This window comes from Ceratotherium simum, chromosome 10 (genome assembly GCF_057802395.1).
Source record: "Ceratotherium simum simum isolate JZ-2026a chromosome 10, ASM5780239v1, whole genome shotgun sequence".
NCBI classification, from domain to species: domain Eukaryota; kingdom Metazoa; phylum Chordata; class Mammalia; order Perissodactyla; family Rhinocerotidae; genus Ceratotherium; species Ceratotherium simum.
This window is the reverse complement of record NC_141909.1, coordinates 40739523-40756958: the sequence shown is the minus strand read 5'-3', so window position 1 is coordinate 40756958 and position 17436 is coordinate 40739523. Positions and strand designations below refer to the sequence as shown.

General features: G+C 36.3%; 1 protein-coding gene across 3 annotated transcripts in view; it reads right to left on the bottom strand.

Annotated features, from left to right (window-relative positions):
- The window catches only part of LOC101405925 (protocadherin-9), a 663084-nt gene that overhangs the window by 370013 nt on the left and 275635 nt on the right, over positions 1–17436 (bottom strand). The window lies entirely within an intron of this gene.

Below are 17436 nucleotides of genomic sequence, written 5' to 3'. Positions count from 1 at the left end.
CCATATATAAAGTAGAGGAAGATGGGCACGGATGTTAGCCCAGGGCCAATCTTCCTCAGCAAGAAGAGGAAGATTGGCAATAGACATTAGCTCAGGGCTTATCTTCCTCACAAAAAAAAAAAAATTGCCAATGACTGATTCAATTTGTCTTCTAGCAAGGAGCTCGAGGGCTATGATACAGAACAAGGATGTTTGGATGGGAGGATGGAAGATGTGGAAGAAGGACAATATTCTTGGCAGAGTCGGGGTGGATGCAAATTTGAGATTTCCCTTCATCTAGGGAAACATATGCATTTTAGGAGAAGGATGAAGCAGATAAGTTAACAGAATGTCAAAGAAAAGTATTAGTGTCTTCATTATATTTTGTAAGGCAAATTCTGACCAAAGATATGGATTAAGACAATCAATCATTCAATACACGCAGGCATACCTGCATACATAGATAAGTAAAATCATTTGATTACTATCAGAAAAGGAAATATCTTCTCATTTAAAATAAATAAAATTGATCACAGTCATTTAAAAATATCAATGGATTTTCTGTGTTTTTAAACAACCGGGGGTTAAAAATTGCCCAGTGGTCAGCCATTAAGACAAGTTTAATAAAAGCGATTGTCACTGGATTTGGCATTGTACACATTCACTACACAGTCTGGGATGAGACTTGTGGAATGAAATCTGTTCCACTTAACGTATAACTGGAACTAGCATACTTTTCTTTTCTTACTGAAAATTAATATATAGCTTTCTTTGCACTTTTTACTAGAATGTTTTATGTCTTCTATTATTTATTGCTATGGTGCAGCAATTGACTTGATTTGATTTCATTTTGAGCACCAGAAGAGTGCATCGTATTATCCTGGTACCAAAAACAATAATACCTAACCTTTAAACTTTTAAAGGAGAAAAGCATACAAGATGACAAGACAGGAATGCTCTTTGCTATGTATGAAATTTGCTTTTACTGTAAAAGATATATGTTTTCCAACTGGGTAGCCATTATACCCCTCCTGAAACACTTATAACATCTTGTTTTCTGTATTTCAGTAACTCTACTTCAGAAGTGGGTAACTACAGAAATATTTATATAAGCTTAATGTAGTAGTTTTTTATTGCTGCTGTAACAAATTACCACAAATCTCGTGGCTTAAAACAATCCAGGTTTATTATCTTATATTTCTGAAGGTTAGAAGTTTGACACTGTTCTCACTGGGCTGATGTCAGGATGATGGTTCATATCAAGGCTCTAGCAGAGAATAGATTTCCCTGCCTTTTCCATTTCTCAAGGCTGCCTGCATTCCTTGGCTCACGACTCTCTCCCCCCATCTTTAAATCCAGCAATGTTGCATCTCTCTGACCACTCTTTCATAGTCACATCTCTCTCAACTCTCTTATTCTGAACCTGTCTTTCACTTTTAAGGACCTGATGATTACATTGGGCCTACCCTGTTAATCCAAGATAATCTCCCTATCTCAAATTCCTTAATTTATTAACATCTCAAAGTCCATTTTGCCATATAAGGTGACATATTCACAGGTTCTGGGAATTAGGACATGGAGTTACTGCTGGAGGGAGCATTATTTGTCTACTGCACAAAAATATACAAAATTATTTTAAATCACAGTAAATTGGAAACTACACATCAACAGAGAATAGACTAAGAAAATTGTGATACATAATGCAATGCAACATTACACATCTCTTACAAAGAACAAGGCAGCCACTTATATAATGGCATCGAAATTGGATAATAATATGTATTAAATACAAAAAGCAAGATGTTCTCAAGTATACTTGTTAAGACTTTTGGCTCTGTGGATTCAGATCCATGTTCAGATCCAAGTCTGTATATTGACTTTTTATAGAAAGGGATTTACATATGTTGAGGAAGGAGAAAATTGCAAAAGAAATTAACCTGAAGTACAGCAACCAAGGTATTATAGCGTATTTTTATAAAAGGTCACATGGCGCCTGTGATGTTGAGAGTATATTTTTTCAGCCTTATTCTTGAGCATCATCAAGTGCCAAAAATAAGGAAGAAATTCAGTAGTATTATACTTAAAAAGAAGAAACGTTATTTGATGTTCATGCTTTACACATGAAAGATTCTAAAATTCAAGACTGGTGGACACTGGGTTACGTCAGTAATTTTGGAAATAATGAAAATTGGAGTTAAAATTATTTTTGAAATATGTTGATTCTTTACCACAAATTACTTATCCTTCTTATAACCCATGGTCACATTTTCTGAATCATTTATACTCTTAACTTTGAGCTCTTTGTAGTCTGCTGTACGCTCAGTGTTTCAAGGAACATCTGCTGTAATCTTAGTTGGTTTTTCAGTCCTTGTTGACTTCTGCTCTGGACAGCAACATACTGCTGAGATTTGATTCAAACTCACAAAAAGTACTTTTATTTTATGTCTCTGTTTCCCAATTCCCAGGTTTATGACATTGTATGGTCCCTTTCCAGCTCATGGAGTTTTTTTTTTCCTCTCTCTTTCATTATATTCCTCCTCCATGGATTATAGAGCAAGAGTACTACTAAAATCCTTACTTGTGAATCTGAATTTTTAATAGTTATATAGATAGATATTGGGAAAATTAAAGGACAATATTTCGCTTGTGTTTTTTGAGATTCTGAACTAATTTTAAAGTAAGTCAAGGTATTATTTTTCCAATTTTAGTATTTCTAGGAATATTTTTCTTTTGGCTTTGCTTTAACATAGGCATCGTACATGTAGTTAAAATTATATGATAGAGTGCATTTGCTAATTTACATTGAATGAAAAAAAGGTTATTATTCTACAAAATTGATAGTCAAGAGAAATGGAATCAAACGAAAAGGCCCAGTACTTAATCATTTGCTACTCAGCTTAAATATGATAGGGTCATTTTAACAATGCTTATTAAAACTTAAGTCTGAATTGTGAGTTTTGATTTTCCATAAAATAGCTTACACACAAATATGATGATTCTAATTCATTTAAACACAAGAATAGGGAGAGGAAGTCAAGATGGCGGCGTAGGCAGACTCTGAACTCACCTCCTCCTGTGGACACAGCCAATTTACAACTACTCGTGGAAAAATTACCCCTGAGACAGAACTGAAAACTGGATAAGAGGAACTCCTGCAACCAGGGACAATCCTAACTGAGGTGGAAGAGGCAGAGACTCCCTTCTGGAGAGGAAAAACGCCGCCTTCACAAGCCGCCAGCTTCACCGCCTCCGGGAGCAGCTCACAGGTACACAGCCTCCCTGGAGGCGCGGGGCCCTGAGCCAGGGAGTGCCCCTGCTAGGGGCATTTTGTGGACCCAGCACAACTGAGACGAGTGGCATAATATCTGACTGTGCCTGCTACTAAAACATTGGGGAGCACCCCCAGAAAACCCGGTTCACAAAGAAACTAAAAGGGCTCTTAAAGGGCCACGCGCAAACTCATCAGGTTCAGAAAGCATCCGAAAATCACCAGAAAGAAAGGTGCACAGTGCTTTGGTGAAAAGAGACTCACCTGATAGGCCCTGTGTGCATCTCGGTGAGAGGTGAGACCTCTCCAGGGACTGGGACATTGTCGGTGGCCATTGTTTTGGCCTGGTGTGGGCGTGCTGACACAGAAGCCATTGGAGTTCTCCCTGAGGCCTGCTAGCCTAGGGTCTGCCCCACCCGCTAGAGCATGGATTTAATCCAGCTCAGCCAGGGCAGAGAGCCCACCCTAGAGACTGGTCCCACCCAACAACAAGCCCTCAAGCAACTTGTGGGCCTACATAGATTGGTGACTGGATTCTCTGTAGCCTGGCAACTGAGACGAATTTAGCAGGGCAGGGTGTGCACAAGGAGCAGGTGGAGAGTGTGGGGCGGTGGCGGAGTGTGTGGGGCTCCCGCCGTGGAGAGACTGGCTCCGCTTCGGGAGGTCGGGGCGCGCACAAGGGGCAGTACTATGTTGACTGTGTGTGGACCTGTGGGCAGCAGGGCTAGTCAGCTGCAGAAGACTTGTGCTTCTCAAAGACCCACATAGGGGGTTTGCCCCACCTTCCAAAGCCTGAAACAATTGGGTGCTCCAGTGCCTGAGGCCAGCCCCACCCAGCTGCAATCCTCAGAGAGCTGACAAGAGACCTAAAGGCTGGAGGCTTATAGCAATTGTAAGGCCCTGAGCCTAACAACCTGCCATGCTGGGGGCCAACTCCCTTAAAAGAAATACTGCAACAGAAATGTAGTATTAGAACTTCCAGCCAACTGTACTGGGGCTCCCCACACCTGATAAAGAGAGTGAAGGGCCCACAACAACTACAAGCAGCTGAGCATTACAACAGCTGGCCAGGATCATAACTCGGCCTCCCTGGGCACCTACAGGGAGAGCAAACAGGCCACAACAGAAGGACACACATAGCCCACATAGGAGTCACCCCTGGAACATTGAGAACTGAGGGAAGCACACTGCAGGCCTCCTAAGCCACCACTTACATAAGGTCACCTATCAAAGAGCAGGAGACGTAGCTGACCTACCTAATACGTAGACACAAGCACAGGGAAAGAGGCAAAATGAGGAGGCAAAGGAATACATTCCAAGTAAGGGAACAGGACAAAACCCCAGAAAAGGAACTAAGTGAAACAGAAATGAGCAACCTACCCGACAGAGAGTTCAAACTAAGAGTGTTAAGGATGCTCACTGATCTGGGGAGAAGAATAGATGAACTCAGTGAGAATGTCAACAAAGAAATGGAAGATATAAAAAAGAACCAATCAGAAATGAAGAATACAATACTGGAAATGAAAAATTCATTAGAGGGACACAAAAGCAGAGTAGAGGATACAGAAGAACGGATCTGTGAGCTGGAAGAAAGACTAGAAGAAATTACCCAAGGTGAACAGGCAAAAGAGAAAAGAATTAAAAAGAGTGAGGACAGTCTAAGGGACCTCTGGGACAACACCAAGCTCACTAACATCCATGTTATAGGTGTCCCGGAAGGAGAAGAGCGAGACAAGGGGGCAGAGAATCTATTTCAAGAAATAATAGATGAAAACTTCCCTAACCTAAGGAAGGAAACAGACATCCAGGTACAGGAAGCACAGAGAGCCCCAAACAAGATAAACCCAAAGAGGCCCACACCAAGACACATCATAATCAAAATGTCCAGAATTAAAGATAAAGAGAGAATCCTAAAAGCCGCAAGAGAAAATCAAGTTACATACAAAGGAAACCCATAAGGCTATCAGCTGACTTCTCAGCAGAGACCTTACAGGCTAGAAGAGAGTGGCATGATATATTTAAAGTGCTAAAAGGAAAAAACTTACAGCCAAGAATACTCTACCCAGCAAAGTTATCATTCAAAATGGAAGGAGAGATCAAAAATTTCCCAGACAAGAAAAAATTAAAGGAGTTTGTCACCAAGAAACCAGTGCTACAAGAAATGTTAAAGGGACTGATTTAAGGGGAAAAGAAAAGACCACAAATAGGAAAAATGATCTATTTCCATGATAAGAGGGTAATGGATACAAATGCACAAAACAAAGGTTAGACATGATATCAAAAACATAAATGGAGGGAGGAGGGGAGTTAAAGAGTAGAGCGTTCAGACAGAGGTCAAACTAAAGAGACCATCAATTCTGTATAGAAGAAGAAAGGAACAGAGAAGGACTACTAAAACACTGAGAAAAAAAAGTTAAAAAATGGCAGTAAGTACATACTTATCAACAGCTACTGTAAACGTCAATGCACTAAATGCTCCAATTAAAAGGCATAGGGTGGCTGATTGGATTAAAAAAACAAGACCCATATATATGCTGCATACAAGAGACACACTTCAGACCTAAAGACACTCACAAACTGAAAGTGAAGGGATGGAAAAGGATACTCCATGCAAACGGCAATGAAAAGAAAGCTGGGGTAGCAGTACTCATATCAGACAAAATAGACTTTAAAACAAAAACTGTAAAAAGAGACAATGAAGGGCATTACATAATGACCAAGGGAACAATCCAACAAGAGGATATAACACTTATAAATATCTACGCACCCAATGTAGGTGCACCTAAATATATAAAGCAATTATTAACAGCCATAACAACAGAAATAGATAGTAACACAATAATAGTAGGTGACTTTAACACTCCACTTACACCAACGGATAGATCATCCAAACAGAAGATCAATAAGGAAACATTGGCCTTAAATGATACACTAGAACAGATAGACCTAGTAGATATATACAGAGCATTCCATGCAAATACCGAAGAATACACGTTCTTTTCAAATGCACATGGAACATTCTCCAGGATTGATCACATATTAGGCCACAAAATAAGACTCCACAAATTTAAGAAGATTGAAATAATGCCAAGCATCTTTTCTGACCACAACGGTATGAAACTAGAAACGAACTATAGGAAGAAAATCGAAAAGCCACAAATACGTGGAGATTAAGCAAAATGCTACTGAACAACGAGTGGGTCAATGAAGAAATCAAAGAAGAAATCAAAAAATACCTGGAGACAAATGAAAATGAAAATACGACATGCCAGAATTTATGGGATACAGCAAAAGCAGTTCTAAGATAGAAGTTCATAGCAATACAGACCTATCTCAACAAACAAGAAAAATCTCAAATAAACAATCTAACAATGCACTTAAAGGAACTGGAAAAAGAAGAACAAACAAAGCCCAAAATCAGTAGAAGAAGGGAAATCATAAAAATCAGAGCAGAAATAAATGAAATAGAGACCAAAGAAACAATATAAAAAATTAATAAAACCAAGAGCTGGTTCTTTGAAAAGATCAACAAAATTGACAGACCTTTAGCTAGACTTACCAAGAACAAAAGAGAGAAGGCACAATTGAGTAAAATCAGAAATGAAAAAGGAGTAATTACAACGGACACCTCAGAAATACAAAAGATTATAAGAGAATACTATGAAAAGCTATATGCCAACCAATTCGACAATCTGGAAGAAATGGATAAATTCTTAGAATCATACAACCTTCCAAAACTGGATCAAGAAGAAGTAGAGAATTTGAATAGACCAATCACCAGTAAGGAGATTGAAACAGTAATCAAAAACCTCCCCAAAAATAAAAGTCCAGGACCAGACGGCTTCCCTGGTGAATTCTACCAAACATTCAAAGAAGACTTAATACCTATCCTTCTCAAACTCTTCCAAAAAACTGAGGAGGGGGGGAAGCTCCCTAACTCATTCTACAAAGCCGACATTACCCTGATACCAAAACCAGACAAGGACAACACAAAAAAAGAAAATTACAGGCCAATATCACTGATGAACATCGATGCAAAAATCCTCAACAAAATACTAGCAAATCGCATACAACAATACGTTAAAAAGATTATACACCATGATCAAGTGGGATTTATTCCAGGGATGCAGGGATGGTTTAACATTCGCAAATCAATCAACGTAATACACCACATTAATAAAATGAAGAACAAAAATCACTTGATCATCTCAATAGATGCAGAGAAAGCATTTGACAAGATACAGCATCCATTTATGATAAAAACTCTGAATAAAATGGGGATAGAAGGAAAGTACCTCAACATAATAAAGACCATATATGAGAAACCCACAGCTAATATCATCCTCAATGGTGAAAAACTGAAAGCTATCCCTCTAAGAAGAGGAACCAGACAAGGATGCCCACTGTCACCACTCCTATTTAACATAGTACTGGAAGTCCTAGCCAGAGCAATCAGGCAAGAGAAAGAAATAAAAGGGATCCAAATTGGAAAGGAAGAAGTGAAACTGTCACTATTTGCAGATGACATGATTTTATATATAGAAAACCTAAAGAATCCACCAGAAAACTTTTAGAAGTAATAAACGAATATGGTAAAGTTGCAGGATACAAAATCAACATACAAAAATCAGTTGCATTTCCATACACTAACAACGAAGTAGCAGAAAGAGAAATTAAGAATACCATCCCATTTACAACTGCAACAAAAAGAATAAAATACCTAGGAATAAACTTAACCAAAGAGGTGAAAGAGCTGTACACGAAAAAATATAAAACATTGCTGAAAGAAATTGAAGAAGACACAAAGAAATGGAAAGATATTCCCTGCTCTTGGATGGGAAGAATTAACATAGTTAAGATGTCCATACTTCCTAAAGCCATCTATAGATTCAATGCAATCCCTATCAAAGTTCCAACAACACTTTTCACAGAAATAGAACAAAGAATCCTAAAATTTATATGGAACAACAAAAGACCCCGAATAGGTAAAGGAATCCTGAGAAAAAAGAACAAAGCTGGAGCTATCACACTCCCTGATTTCAAAATATGCTACAAAGCTATAGTAATCAAAATAGCATGGTACTGGCACAAAAACAGACACACTGATCAATGGAATAGAATCGAAAGCCCAGAAATAAACCCACACATCTATGGACAGCTAATCTTTGACAAAGGAGCCAAGAACATACAATGGAGAAAAGAAAGTCTCTTCAACCAATGGTGTTGGGAAAACTGGACAGCCACATGCAAAAAAATGAAAGTAGACCCTTACCTTACACCATACACTAAAATTAACTCCAAATGGATTAAAGACTTGAATGTTAAGACCTGAAACTATGAAACTTCTAGAAGAAAACATAGGCAGTACACTCTTCGACATCGGTCCTAGCAACATATTTTCAAGAAACATGTCTGACCGGGCAAGAGAAACAATAGAAAAAATAAACAAATGGGACTACATTAAACTAAAAAGCTTCTGCACAGCAAAGGAAACCATCAACAAAATGAAAAGACAACCTAACAATCGGGACAAGATATTTGCAAACCATACATCTGATAAGGGCTTAATCTCCAAAATATATAAAGAACTCATGAATCTCAACAACAAAAAAACTACCAACCCAATTAAAAAAGGGGCAAAAGACCTGAGCAGACATTTCTCCAAAGATATACAGATGGCCAACAGACACATGAAAAGATGTTCAAAACCATTAACTATCAGGGAAATGCAAATCAAAACTACAATGAGATATCACCTCACGCCCGTCAGAATGGCTATAATTAACAAGACAGGAAACAACATGTGTTGGAGAGGATGTGGAGAGATGGGAACTCTCATACACTGCTGGTGGGAGTGCAAACTGGTGCAGCCACTATGGAAAACAGTATGGAGATTCCTCAAAAAATCAAGGATAGAACTACCATATGATCCAGCTATTCCACTGTTGGGTATTTATCCAAAGAACTTGAAAACACCAGTGCATAAAGATACATGCACCCCTGTGTTCACTGCAGCGTTATTCACAATAGCCAAGACTTGGAAGCAACCTAAGTGCCCATCAAGGGATGAATGAATAAAGAAGATGTGGTATATATACACAATGGAATACTACTCAGCCATAAGAAACGATGAAATCCAGCCATTTGTGACAACATGGATGGACATTGAGGGTATAATGCAAAGTGAAATAAGTCAGAGGGAGAAGGTCAAATACCGTATGATTTCCTTCATTAAGTAGTAGATAATAACAACAATAAACAAACACATAGGGACAGAGATTGGATTGGTGGTTACCAGAGGGGAAGGGGGGAGGGAGGAGGGTGAAAGGGATAATTCGGCACATGTGTGTGGTGATGGGTTGTAATTAGTATTCGGGTGGTGAACATGATGTAATCTATGCAGAAATAGAAGTATAATGATGTACACCTGAAATTTATACAACGTTATAAACCAATGTTACTGCAATAAACAAAAAATTTTAAAAAAATAAAATAAAAATAAAAAAATAAACACAAGAATAAATATTATAATGGACACAACAAAATGAAAAACTAATACATTTGAACATAGAAGAATTCCCTATTACAATTTTAAAATATGATTTCCTTTTGAAAGGAAAATGGATACTGCCAAGCTTTGAAGACAGCAATCATTTGGGCAACCTTTTCAATTGTTCTGTACTGGCAATCTTACCTTCAGATAATTATCTAAATTCTTCCCTATTGCTGTTAATTCTGAATGTAGAATTGTGGGGCTATTGATGGTGCATACACATCTTATATTTCCTAGTACATTATAACAAAATTGAATCTTTTGGATTGGCTTTTTGTACATAAACTACATAACTAGAAAGGTGTATATTATATTAAATACATGCATAGAGCAAATGGTCAAATTTAGCCCTCAATGACAAATTCTAAATAATTAAATTCAGTTTCGTTGAGAAAGTACTTGCAAAAGTAAGAGGATGACTAAAATGTCATTTTAGATTATCCAACAACTTGAGCTCAGATTTTGTTTGCCAATAAATCTCCTGATCTCTTTGTTGTCTGTTGTTCCTTTCAGTGAATGTGTTAGCAGTCCAACATCAGTATGTTTCCTAATGGCACATTAGGATTAGGCACATTAGCTCTTTGAGAGCATAAAGAATCACCATTATCATTTATTCATTGAGCATCAATTATGTGTCTTATTCTAGCCATAGAAAAACAGTAGTTAAAAAAAAAACTGGCACAAATCTTGCCCTTATGAATCTTGTTTCATAGTGGGAAAAAAGACAATAGACATAATAAATAAATAAAAATAGGTGACTATTTCACAGTGATAAGTGTTAGGGAAAAAGTAAAGCAAAAAATAGAAATATGAAATATTTGATGCTGGGTTTGAAATTTTAAATTGGGTGCCACAGGAAGGTCTCATTGAGATAACAGTTAATAAAGACTCAGAGAAATGAATGACTGAATGAGTGAGTTTCATGATCCAGCCTGGGAACCTATCAACCATTCATTATACTCACCGTATAAGAAAATTTGTTTTGAGTTCTAAACTATCCACTTAAAAATGAATGCAAAATTAAATATGTTAGAGTCAAAATATACTTTCTAACTAAACTGTAAATTTCACTAACATCATTTACTGGCTATTCTAAGTTCCAGTTGGCCTTAAAATAGTCAAAAACAGAAACAGAGTAGCCAAACAAGATCAATTTGAAATTGCCAAATACAATTCAATATAATCACCCTATGGCAGCCATAGCAAGAGTGTAACGACGCCTGAAAATGTTTAAAATTTTTGATGGTAAGATACACCAATGTCTTTTCTATTAATTATTTTATTTATCTTTTGTGACTATGGTAAATCTAAAGCAATATATGAAGACCAAAAATGAACTATTTCAAAAGGAATAAAACTAATGTTTTCTACAAAAATGAGGGTTGACAATGATGTCATCTTCTATTCTCTTATTGGATGTCCAACTGAAGATACGAGGACAAAATTTCATCTTCTCCAGTTATAATTCATTAACTGTCTTTGATTATTTCACAGAAATATACTAGTTACATAAAATTAACTAATGCTAACCCTTAATTGAAATAATTTATCCAAATTTTATAGAATTGATGCTTAACGACTTGGGAATAGATAATATTATTTTTCTGTTACTACCAGGAAAAGGTTCATATCAAATTTAGTTTTATTCTTTATTATGTTTACTATTTTGTAACATATTTCCTTCTTTCCTTCAATCATTTTATATTTCCTTTTCTGATGTCATCATTGTTCAATACCTTTGCAAGAAATATAAATCATTGTCCAAATTAGTTTAAAAAATGTAATGAGGAGATAACATTCCTGTAAGCCACATGTAAATTCTAATATTGGAATATTTGGATTAGTTATTCTTTCAGATTTTCTCTGCAATGGCTCATTACTTTTAAATATTTCTGATATATATATATATTTTTTTTTTTTTTTTCATAATATAACCAAATCTTAACTGTGAGTAGATCCCTCCACCCCTATTTTCTAAGACCGTAAACCTGCTCCTCCTCAATAACAAGGGAGGCAAGGAAAAGGGTACGCACCTCTCTGTTTTATCCAGTTGACTTCTATTTATCCTCCAAATCTGTGTTCAAAGCTCTTTGCCCAACAGAGACTTCCTCTCTCGAAGTTTTGTTCTGGTTCTCAAATTACATTGTTCTCAGAAAAAATCCTATTCTACTGTAAGTTATTGTTTAGGAAAGAGGACAGAAATTAAACATATCGTCAAATAAGTGCATAAATATGAACTGTTATAAAAGAAAAGAATAGAAACAGTGCATGCTCTCTTGGTATCTCCATTGCTTATTACAGTTTTTGAGATTTGATGAACAGATGGATGGTACATTTGTGAGCTTCTAAGAATGGGTAGATTTAAGGTTACCTGAATGATTCTATGTGAATTCAAAATAAAATTAGATTTTACTTTTTTATCCTCAACTGTTTTCTTTTCATTGGTGTGAATAATTGTGTTTTGACGCCTTTGACCAATTAATAGTGTCAATCAATTTGCAGTGAGGTATGTTAAATCTCTGTGAAGTAAGAGGTCCATGGAACTTGTTGAAATTCTCATAGCCCATCACATTTCTGTGTAATGCAAGGACATAGAGAGTGAACCCAGCTAAATACCCTTTTTTTTTTTTTGGTGAGGAAGACTGGCCCTGAGCTAACATCTGTTGCCAATCTGCCTCTATTTTGTATGTGGGATGCCACCACAGCATGGCTTGATGAGCAGTGTGTAGGTCCACACCTGGGATCCGAACTCATAAACCCCAGGCCACCGAAGCAGAGTGCGTGAACTTAACCACTACGACACTGGGCCAACCCCTAAATACTCTTTATGTACCTAATTCTTTGAACTCTACTTACTGCTTGTGAATGATTGATCAATTAGTTTATCATTTCTCCATCCTACAATTGACTCTATGGGTGATAAAATTAATATATTTTTGAAGGTTATTGAGGACTCCTAGGTAACGGATAGCTAAGTATGCTAATGCTATAAAATACAAATGAAGTTATAACTTTATATTAGGATATACATGTTGTACATAAAGAAAAGGATATTGCTTATTAATATTGTTTTAAAAACACATTACACATTATTTTATTGGAATGAAGAGCAATTTCACAGTCCAACAATGTAATAAGTAATGGAAATGAAAATACTAATATAATCAATAAATGAATGGTATGTGACTATATTTCTTTCTATCTATCTATCTATCTATCTGTCTATCTATCTATCTATCTATCCATCTAATTTGGCTTACCTAGGTGTTAATGCAACCTGCTTCTGTTTTTATCACATCACCACTTAAATTGAAATTATATTAATGGATATTCAATAAATGTTATAATAAAAATATGATTTTGCCATTTTATGTTGCTTGAGTCAGTTAAATAAAAGACTCCCACTTTTCTTCTAATCAAGATTTCCTTGAAATTTAAATAGCATTACCTTTTCTTGAGAACCAAGGAAACATCACATATTTTAAATTATTTAAATTCTATTAACCCTTTGTTACTACCACTCCTCAGACCCAGCACAATAATTTAGGGGGTATCGTTGAGTGTAACTAAGTTACATATCAGCAATTGATTCTGAGTTTATGCAGAAGCAGTGATCATTCTGCTTCTACTGGAGACATGAAGAATAATAAGATATTTATAGTCTTTACACCTGGATGTAAGGACAAAACAATCAGTACCTTTGGAGCAAAGAACAATGAACACATGTTTAGATTGTTCCTGTCATAGCAAGCACACTTCTAACTTCAGCCCCAAATCATCAGTCCCTTGGCATCTTTCTGTTTCTCTAGACTGATGGAGATACTTTGAACTCCAACTTTTATAATATGTATATGGCTAAAATTCTAAATCACTTCCTGTGAAACAGCATCTGCTATTTGTATTTTCCGCTATCCTGAATATATTTTTCTTTCAAATCTGAAGTATTAAACTATCTCACCAAAGTCATCAATATTTCCCACTTCAAAGTTACAGGTTTTTTGGTGTTTCACTAATGCTAATTATGGGTTTACTCGGATTTCAGAGATATATGACTTAAAATGAGGTGATTAATAAGAACATGTAATAATGAGACATTTGTTTACCTGAAAATAAGAGGATACATAATTTAATAGTCAATATGTTATATTTATAGGATGCTTGAGCCATATATAGTTTATAATTGGGTTTCAACTCAATACATTAACTCAATAATTTACATGGCACTGCAAGATGTTATAGTACAGATGATACCTAATTCATCATTCTGCACATCTTTGCCTGTAATATGCTATCTGTTTCCAGAGCATTCTACTTCCTCATAATAAGAAGTCTAGTCTTTATCCAATTCCTCTGAGTATAAAGGTGTCAATAAATAATGCACAGACAAATAAATACAACAATAAACAGATACTAAGAACCAATAGATCAATATGAATGTGCATTAGTGTCTGCATTTCAGAGGTGGTTTCACTTAAAGAAAAGCTTCATTTCACATTCATGCCTCGCCTTCTTTGTTCTTTCAGCATCTGCTTTTATAGGTATACTAGCATGAAGGAGCACTTGGAATCTTTAAAACATTTCATAAAGCTAAATAGAGATAGTGGATTATTCCTACCTGCAATAGTTATGTAAACTGCTCCAAAAATTAGTGTCACTGTGTATTGTGTAAAATAGGATTAATAAATAACATACTGGATCCTATCAGAGGGAATCAAAAAGGTGGCTGCAAAAGCATTGAGAATATATTTATATCTCTGATTTCTAATTGCTATTTTCCAAATTTCAGATGATGAGCTCTTCATTTATCTTGAGAAAGCATTTGCTTTTGTCTGGAAGATTAGTAAAATATCTGCTAATATAAAGAGTGCTAGAGAAAGTAGCTGTGTTTGCTTGGCGAAAGCAAAAATTTGGGTTACTTAGTCAACATGTGGGCTGTCTACTGAATACCTTCAGAGAGATAATTAAGTAATATTCAGGCTTGGATAAATTAGTATGTATAATCAGTAGGCCTGTTTATTGATTCTTAATAAGAAGTGCAGAAGAGGCCAGAGGGGTTGATTCACTTTGCCTTTTCATCCTCTTCCAATAAGCAGAGGATGGGGTTATGGGAGTGGAGGGACGAGGGGAGTAGAAAGGTGTTGTTGGGAATTAATCCAATCTTGGCTTTATAAATGGGGAATTGGATCCTGGTAAGATTCTAAAATGGCCAAGTGGATCCATCTCACAATACAGGCAGTTTTGCTGACAAAGCTCAAATTCTCAAATCTATTAGCTATGATTCTTCTCCTTGGCATTGCTTGGATGGGCAATGTCAGTATTTATCTCAGGGATTCTCTTGGTTATACAATTCCCTGGCTGACCACTTTTTTCCTATTGACAAGTCCTTCTTTCATATATGCTCATCCATTCACTCAGCTATACTCAGTGGTAGAATAACCCTGAAGCTAAAGAAACTCCACACTCACACAGGTCTCTTCCAAGGCCTGAGGAAAAACCAGAACAAAGTGTCCACGTGGTAATATATTTTTATCAAAATTTGAAAAAGTAACATATTTATTTCTGAAAGAAGGTCTCCCAATATAAACTTCAGGTTCCACAAAATCTGAATCCGTGCCTGGTTATGGTTAAATATGGTAGCCCTAGGCTGGGAACCATTTTGTCATATCATGGTAATTTTTCTTATGTATATTCTGATCTTAAAGCTTAAGTTTCATAAAATTATCTTACTTTTTTATTTTAACTTCTTAGGGGACTCTTCAGGTGTTTTCCACTTACTTACACCTTATGGTAACTCTAAAAATAAAATGAAGCTAAAATTTAAGCAGTGCAGGATATATCCGGCATATGAGTGCACCTTCGCTTAAGAGTATTATCAACCTCAATTTATTTACCGTCTGCTGTTTAAATGGCCCTAATATATGCAGGCCATTTTGAACATGCCCTAGAAAGTTTTACAATCAGCTTGAGTTGGTCTTTATGTCATTTTTCCATCTAAAACCACTTGAATATGCTTTGTTGTGATATTTTCTAAGTAGGTGTCTATATCAATGTTAATGTCTATTTTTCCTATATCTGATTCTCAGAAAAAAAATCCCTAAATGTGTTGTATGTGCATATTGAGATGTCCAACATAATTTACAAGTAAATTTTATACAGTCCCATGCTTGTCAAATAGAGCAAAGTGGAGATCATTTTGGTATTCCCAAAAGTGATCAAAATAGTCAGGATCATTGTAACACAAATAATTGTCTTTTCATAGTTAAACCACTTTAATAACTATATGTTGTCCTTCACATTGGAAAAAAAAACACCAGTTTAAGAAGGACACATCAATTAGATTTGAGTGATGATAAAGTGATGGGAAGAAAGAAAAATAATTGTCTTCTCACCATTGTGCTTATTTAAAATATGCTCAGGGTCAAAACACCCTGGAAATAAATATATTAATTGCATTTTGTAGATGAGTAAATTGGGTCTCATATATTTAGCAAAACTAAGAGGTAAGTATAAGGGGTAGAATTGATATTTAGCTTATTTACCTTTAGATCTATTCAAACTACAAAGGAAGGTACTATATATAACACTCTGTAAAGTGCTTTCATATATGTTGTGTTATTTATACTTCACAACAATCCTGTTGTGTCAAATTTTTGTAGGTGTGCCAAATTCAGGTTCAGAGGGATTAAGTCAGTCACATTTAATATTACTCCTTCTATAACCTGCCAAGGTGGGACTTTAACCTAGGGCTCGAGATGTAGTTGAATCTGATTGCATAATCCGGTGTACCATGCTGCTAGAAAAATAACTCATGTTTATGTGTATATCTTCAAACTATGAATAACAAAATTAAAAGATAATAAAATATTTTTCCATTATCACTTGTTTTAAAATTGCTAAGTGCTAGAAGGCAAAAGAAGGCATAAAAGCCATCATCAGAGGATAATTTCTAGAAAGCTTATGATTAAGTTGTCATGAGAATTACAAGCAATTAGAGAGGAAACAACCACAAATAATTTTGATGATTCAAACTTTACAATGAGACAAAAGCACCCAAAAAAAGTGTTGGCCTCCAAAATAAACACCAGATTTAAGCACGTCCTATGATGATAGAAGGTCTGAGCTTAAGCATGGCCTATAAGAGATGAGTTTTAATATTTCCTTGAGCAAATTTATTTATTTATTTATTTATTGTGAGGAAGAGCAGACCTCAGCTAACATTCATGCCAATCCTCCTCTTTTTTGCTAAGGAAGACTGGCCCTGAGCTAACATCTATTGCCAGTCCTCCTCCTTTTTTTCCCTTTTTCACCCCAAAGCCCCAGTAGATAGTTGTATGTCATAGTTGCACATGCTTCTAGTTGCTGTATGTGGGATGCTGCCTCAGCATGGCTGGACAAGCGGTGCATCAGTGCGCACCCGGGATCCGAACCCGGACTGCCAGTAGTGGAGTGTGCGCACTTAACTGCTAAGCCATGGGGCTGGCCCCTGAGCAAATTAATTTTTATCTTACCAAAGCCTTAATAGTACCTGGCTGGAAGCAGGGGGCAGCTGCCCTAAAACCATGAATGTGAGACTGTTCCAGGTGCCAGGCTAAATACTGGTTAAGACAAACTCCAAGCCTATGGTGGGTGATAAAGA